The sequence below is a fragment of the Pinus tabuliformis genome, chromosome 4_2 (genome assembly GCF_031772625.1).
Source record: "Pinus tabuliformis cultivar Carrire ecotype Pingquan chromosome 4_2, CPIR1, whole genome shotgun sequence".
NCBI lineage: Eukaryota > Viridiplantae > Streptophyta > Pinopsida > Pinales > Pinaceae > Pinus > Pinus tabuliformis.
In genome coordinates, this window is record NC_142304.1 from 323,077,936 (window position 1) to 323,085,842 (window position 7,907).

A 7,907-nucleotide genomic window follows, 5' to 3' on the forward strand; every position below is an offset into this window, starting at 1 on the left:
TGGGGGTTCAAGACAATATGATCTCAAACTCCTTCCATTAATATCCTTCTTGCCTTGGCTACATTCTTCTTCCACTCTACCAGATTTTGCTCACCTACAGCTATTGGTTTCTGAACATTTCTATCAATGTATTCCTTCAATCCATTATCTTCCATGACTGCTTCCATCTGGTTCTTCCAAGCAATTGAATTTGAGTGACCCTCAAGGGAATACTCGAGCCTCATACCATAGAATGTCATCCTAATCTTGCTGCTACTTCTGGAGAATAGGTCTACAAAACACATTCCTCCTGCAAATACAAACTCGTATTCTTCTCTTCTATTGTGATTTCATCTCTGATACCATGTAGAATTTCCTTGTAGATTCAAACTGGTAATTTTAATTTACTAAAACGATAGACTTGAATCTACTATACCAACTACGTAAACAATTAACAATCTTGAAATCACGAAGCACACAAGAGAAAGAACTCAATGAACACATTACACAATGATTTCCTCGGGAAATCCACAACTAAAATCCCCTGCTATATGTATATTGCATTAGTCAGAAAAAATATGAGAAGATTACAATGCTTTGCTCAAGCCTGAGCAACCTATGCAATGTCTCTATCTGTCTCACTACTTCCTAGAAAAGCCTTGGCCAATACTTAACCAATTTTCTGCTTTCCCAAGTCCCTATTTCCTTGCAATTTTTCCTTGGGAATTAGCCCCTATTAATTAGGAAAATTCATCATCCACAAATACAAAATACATCATAGGCCTTCCTCTGACTACATGCACCACCTTTATAATTTGGATGATTACACAAATGCTAGTACACTGCCCTTGAACTCCAATCTCAACTAGGTAACTCGTATATCACACAAGCATGAGTTATTTATGGTTGAATTATCGGTTAATTGGTTGGACACTAAAGCTACACACTATTGCTAGACCTCCTACTAGTTCCTTCAATAGTTGGAACTAGTTTAATTGACTTTAACTCAGTTAAACTAAATTAGTTAACTACAACTCAAAATAAACTCAAACTAATAAAGTAGGAGCCACTCCACATGACTCAAGTTAGAACCTAATTTAATTCAAGGGAAAATTAAATTATGATTTTCTTGTTGCATTTTCAACACATAGTTTTTTTCAAAACCCAAAAATTTATAGTTGAAATAGATGAGGTATGTATTTAAAGATTTTGATGTATGTCAAGAAGAAAATGTATTAAACATAATAAAACTAATAATTTAAAATAAATAAATTATATATTTAGAACCAACAAAGTTGACTCTATAGGCATATATATTTTCATGGACAACATATTTATTTAACTGATAGAAAAATAACATCAAATATATATATGTGTGTGTGTGTGTGTGTACAAAGAGAGAGAGAGAGAGAGGAATGAATTAGTGGGAAATGTTTGAGGTGGGGAGCGTGAGAAAGAGAGGGATAAGGGAGATAAGGGGAAGAGAGAGATAAAGAGAGGGAGTGGGGTTAGGGATGAATGATTTGGTGAGTGAGAGAAGAAATGTGAGAGATAAGGAAAGAGGGTGGGAAAGGGTGTAACATACCCCCTAATAAGGTAGAAACATGGTAGTTACTATGATGACTCAATCTCCAAGGTTCTAGTTATGGAAATGGGGTCTGAATTTTTTTTTTTACCTTTTCCAACTTCTCCAAAAGTTAAAATGGATAACATCATTGTATTTGTCTCATGAAGACCTTTCCAATGATATAAAATTTACCTTGATCTGACTCTTGGATCAAAATATATAATGATTTAAAGTCAGGGAAAATTTTAAGAACCCCCCGTAAATTTATAAATATAATAAATGGGCGAATCTCCATGGTATATAGGAAAAATGGAAGGCGATTTTATCAATAATATAATATGTATATATAATTTTTTGGCGAATCTCTCACCAGGCATGGCGAATATTTTACTCAATTATAAAATCTTGTAAGACCTTGGCGAGTCTTTCACTAAATAATAAAACTTTGTAAAGTCCTAGTGAATCTTAGCATAGGCTACATGCTGGTTTAATTCCCCCATTTAAATAGGCTACATTCCAGGTGAATACCATGGGTCAATACCATGTGCCATTTTGGTGAATACCATGGGTCAATACCATGTGCCATTTTTATTTTTAATTTTATAAATTCTAATATTAGGGTTAATAATGGTTTTTTGCATGGTATTAATAACAATCTAGTCCATGGTATTTGTCCCATAGTATTTTGGCCATAGGTTTCACCTAAATATAACCCATTTTTTGAGTGTTCATAAATATAAGGTGACTTATGGAGTAAATATAAAAAAATGTTTTATTTGTTTACCATACCTCTCGTTTATTTATATTTTTATTAATTTACCATACCTCTTTTACAAATATGGTATTTGGCCCATAGGATTCACTTAAATAAAACCTCTTTCTTGAGCCTTCATAAATAGAACGAGGGTTATGGGCTAAATATAAAAAGAGGTTTTATTATTTAAATACGTCTAGTTTATTTATATTTTTATTTATTTACCATACCTTTTGAGTAAGTATAAAAAGACGTTTTATTTATTTACCATACCTCCACTTTACTTATATTTTTATTTGTTTACACCCTTACATGTATATAAGGTGACTTATGGAGTAAATATAAAAAATGTTTTATTTATTTACCATACCTCTCATTTATTTATATTTTTATTAATTTACCATACCTCTTTTATAAATATGGTATTTGGCCCATAGGATTCACTTAAATAAAACCTATTCTTGAAAATGGGCGAATGGATTCACTTAAATAAAACCTATTCTTGAAAATGGGCGAATGGAAGGTTGTAAGTCCTAATTTCAAGGGCTAAATTTACCTTTTTTACGCTCTCCCTTAAAATAAGGTGGGCTATTTGAGGTGATTTGTAAAAATGTACTATGATACAAAATATTCGCCCACTAAAAATTTAAAACCCCTTAATTTCGCCAAAGGGCGAACATTCGCCCCTAAAATTATCCTTGTTTAAAGTGTTGGCATATAGACTTCTACTGTCATAATAACCTGCCATATAGCTATAGCACCCATGTAGCTATCTAAATTAATACCATGTCATCAGTCCAAGGTTGCATGGCATTTTTTCCAATAGTTTCAGACTCATTCATTCCCTAGCCATACTCATGAGACCCCCCTTTCCCATGGTCCACTTCATAATATATATAATATTAGACTGAGTAGGGCCCTCAAGGCTACGTCATTTTGAGGATAAAATCCTAGGAGTTTCCCTTCAAATCCCCTTACAAATACTTTGGGATGCCTTTGATTGAAATCGTCAAGGTGATGGAGATTACCCTAGGCACGTATATCCATAATATAGTGCCCAGTGTTTTTCCCCATTGGTAACATACTATTTCGAAAAATATTAGAGGGGCCCTCTCTTGCCACATAATCCTAGGATTTTTCTTTCCTACCATTGCTAGAATATGTTGGGGTTACGTGGAGCATCCACATGAAAAATATGTGCATACACTTAATTGTTTCCCCATTGGTTAGTATATGAACTACATGTGTTGCTTGGCATCGAAATCCATTCCAAAGAGCCCATGAGATCCACATAACTAGGGATAAAATTTTGGTGATATTGCACAAGCACCAAGGGATCTCTCTAGGGTGACGTCACAGATTCAAATTGTTGAGGCCATTCGATGGTGCATACTCAATTGGGATTTCAGTGACTTATAACCAATCACTCTCGCCTTTGGGCATAGTTCCCACCACATGGGAGTATGGGGTTCTAGGGTTTATTTACTCTAGGGATTACGGTTTTTAACTCCCACTTATTTGACCAAATCAAATATTTTATAATATATAAGAATGAGCCTTTTCCTGAGGCCTCCATAGCCACAACATATGTGAATATGTTGGTGGCCCTACTAGCTACCTCTCCTAAGCTTTAAGGACACTTGGTTTGGCCTTCACTTTTGTATGTGAGGGTCTACATTGGTGCACATGCACATATACGTATGCATGCCTTGCACTATCCCTCCTAAGATTTTACACTACCTTGACCCATCTGGTCTAGTGCCCTAGAAATATATATGTATGAAAATAGGGTTATTCCTCATGAGTTGCAGATTATAAAATAAGGCCCAATGGCCAATTTGTTTTTATATACGCATTCAATTTCCTTTTTTTTTAAACAGAGATTATCTTTCTTTCTATACATAGATATTTAGACAAATATGCAGGCTCACATAAACCACAGGAATAAACCCATTCCTTAGGAAAATAATTAGGGAATCAACCTCTCATTTATACAAAAGAAAGAGGCATTCTATGTTGTGATTTGGAGCCATTAAACCCATAATGCACTCCATAAACAATATAGAAAACTTCAAACATTTAGCTCGTAGATATATGATAGAAATTTCATAAAAGGAAACATAAGAATTCAAGAATTACATTCAATAAATCCATGCACCAACATTACACAACATTCACAACTACATATCAATTTCCAAGAAGAAATTCTTTAATTCTATAGCTCTCAACTTAGTGTGTCTTATTGACATTATAGGAAAATAAAAACTAAATGTGGGACTTCAACTTTCCACCTAACCATATACTTACTATAGCCAAAATCACTTACAATAGTAACCCTCGAGTTAGATCCCTGATCTAAGGGGAATTTATTTTCAATAGATTTAGTAGAAATCCATGTTTATCCCACAAAGGATATGAAATACATATGATATTGGGTGGTTTATCAACTAGTCAAGAACAACAAAATGCACAACAATGGGTAGTTTATCAATTTTGTCAAACACTCTGAGTCATTAAAGTCCGCTACCAATATCTTGAAAACGAGACATTACAATCCTCCCTTCCAAAAATTCATGTCCCCAAGCAATCTAAACACCAATATCAAGATCCCACACAAGTCTGCAAAAATCATCATCATGTAGCTATTGTATCTTCTCAATCCTGTCACACTCTTCCATGTCAAAAAGATGTAGATCATGTTCCCCAAGAATTCTTTATAAGATTGAAGAGTATAACTCCTCATGATCCCCATATATATCATACTCCACATCATTCCTTATATTTATGTAGGGTTGTTTTGATATATCAGATACAACTAGAAGACCTCCTATGATAGGACATATCATGCTACTTCATAATGAACTATTTTCAAGTGTGAAGTTTCATGCGCACAATGCACTAGCTAGATCACCATCTAAAGGACTTAAATGTTGCCACATGCTACCAATAGCTCCATCTACTTCAGTATAGAGAGGTGTTACACAACATTTTGTCATTGTCCCTGTACTCCCCATTCCTCAATCCTGGAGGACCTCTATAGTGAACCTCATATGCTTTCCCATCATGAAGAGAATTCCTTTACATCCCTCTTCATCTGCAGAACATTTCCCTCTTACATCATTTCCCAAGAATATTCCTTCAAACTTAGTTTTCAAGATCAACACTAGTACTCAGTTTCTTCCCTGTGCCAATTTGCAGAGTCTAACACTGGGCCTAGCATTGAATAGAGTTGGCAATCCATTCATGACTCATACCAACCCTCTTTTGGAAAGTTTTTAAAAATGGAGTCAAAGCTTCCAGGTCTAGAAGCTTCGTGAACGGAAGTCTGGTAAATGGTTGGGAAAGATAGAGCTGAGAGAGACTGTTTGGGCTCCTTTCCCCTATTAAAATGGAACAAACCAAAGAGATAATACCTCTCCCATCATAAGAGGATCCATATCCCCTCTCTCAAAGCTATATAAACTCCTCCTTTTCCAAGCTGAACTAGTCTTTTTTAGCTAATGAAGGAGCTTGAATAACCAACAAGATATTGATAGCTTTAGCCTTCTAGTTTGTGTTTGTAAAGGGAGAATAGGTGTGTAGTGTGTTTGGTTTGGAACAAAGAGGAAGAAGCCTTGAAATCCCATTGTTTTGAGGTGAATTATGAGATGCTAACAATGGTGCTGCAACCTGGACATGTCAAAGGAGACCTACAATGCTAAGGCGAAGGTTGTACTTTCCTTTTTGTCATCATAATAAAACAATTGATATTTTGTTTCCTATATCAATTGCATAATGTATTTGGTAGCTTAAGACTCCTTAGCCTCTTAAGTAGGTTGAATATATTGTATGTTATCATGTGTGTTGTGGTTACTTGTCTATTTGTTTTAGGTGCTTTATTGAACACTAAGGAGTTGATTGCTAGAGCAAAGACACAAGGACTTCATCAGAAAAGGATTAGCGATACAAGAGGTAGGATCTTGAATCCATTCTCAATCTAAGGGAACTTATATTAGATTGTCTTGTTTGTGGCTAGACCCTCTCCCCTGGGCTAAAGGGATTGTCTCTGTCCGTAGAGAGAATTTTCCTACTCCACAAATTGGCGACTTTGTCAGGATCCATCCCTCTCTTTGGATTGTTTTCATTTCATTATTTTTGTTGAATTTTGTCATATCACTCTTTATTTTTTGTTTTCTATGCTTCGCACTATCTACTACTTTGATTATGGAATTTAGAGTGACAGGTCTGGTTTTGGTTTGTGAAATTTTTTATTTTTTCTTTGAATCCCTCAATCAATGCTATTTATTTTCTGAGAATCGCACCAACTAGCACGAGTTCCCCTTGAACAATCGCACCACAGCCCTTTATGGAACCTATTGCTAGTTAGATAGTCACATTGATTCCTGTAGGTTAAAATCAGGGTTTCTCCTAAATCATTTCTAGTGTGTCTTGTCCTCATAGGTTCTACTTCTTGGCTTGTTTGCCTTTATTCTTCCTGGATAGAAAGCTTTGTTATCTTGATTTGTTCGCTTGATTGTTTTCAGATTGATTTACTTGATTTTTGAGTTTTTGGATGGTTTGTGTCCCTAGGAAATCTAGGTCATTGTCCATTTAGCTACCTGTATACTCATAAGGTCAAGTTAATGATTTGCTGCTCTATGCATTTCATCTTTTAGTCCTCATACCTATATTGCTTTGTTTTCAATTGAACAAGGAAAAGGTTTCATTTACTCTTCACTTGACTGAACGTCTCTTTTCGAGCATAGATTACATTGCTCATTTTGTTTAGATTGGATCTTTGCATGCTTGTTTGGAAAAAATTTCTCCTTATCGTGCTTTGTATATGATTGATGTTGGTTGTTTGGAAATTTCATTGAAATGCTTATGTGAAAGATTCATTTTATCATTCCATTGGAAAAATACATCGTTCTAGTTTGTTAAATTGATATGTTTCATTAAGTAGCATGATTGAAAGCTAGAATTACATCATTATGAGCATTTGAAAGGAAATGAACTTCGTTTGCTGTTAAAAGGACTAGTTAAAGTGCATCTTATAGAAAGATAGGAAGTGGAAAGAATTTTCATTATTTTTTTTGAAAAGTGAAGTAGTGAAGTCTCATCTTATTTTCAATTGCTTATTTCTTGCATTGATTATTTTCTCTTCTCTTAATTGGTGTAAACATTCAACGAATTGAAAGGGTTTTGTCTCATATAGCTGCACATAAGAGTTTTACAAGTGACATCGATAGGGCCTGAAAACTGAGACTTAATTTCAAGATAAAAATTTAAAATGTATTCAATTAACCTAATGTGCATTTGAAACTAAACGCTGAAATTTAGAGGTCTAGGCTAGAGATGAGTTCCGACGTCTTTAAACCTAGCAGTTGTCATTCGCTTCGGCACTAGAAAACACTAGTACGGACTTGTGCTCCCCGTACCATCACGTATATAAAGGGAGACCCCACTAGTTTTGCAATCCTTTATTTGTAGGAATATGAGTTTTCCGCCTTGAAAAACGTGATACAATGAACACAACATTCAGGGAGATTTCTTGTCCAGTACTTCTCGGTTTGCCGGGAGGTATTCTGCAATTCAAAGTTACCTAGTAATCCTTTTTGCCTAGATTAC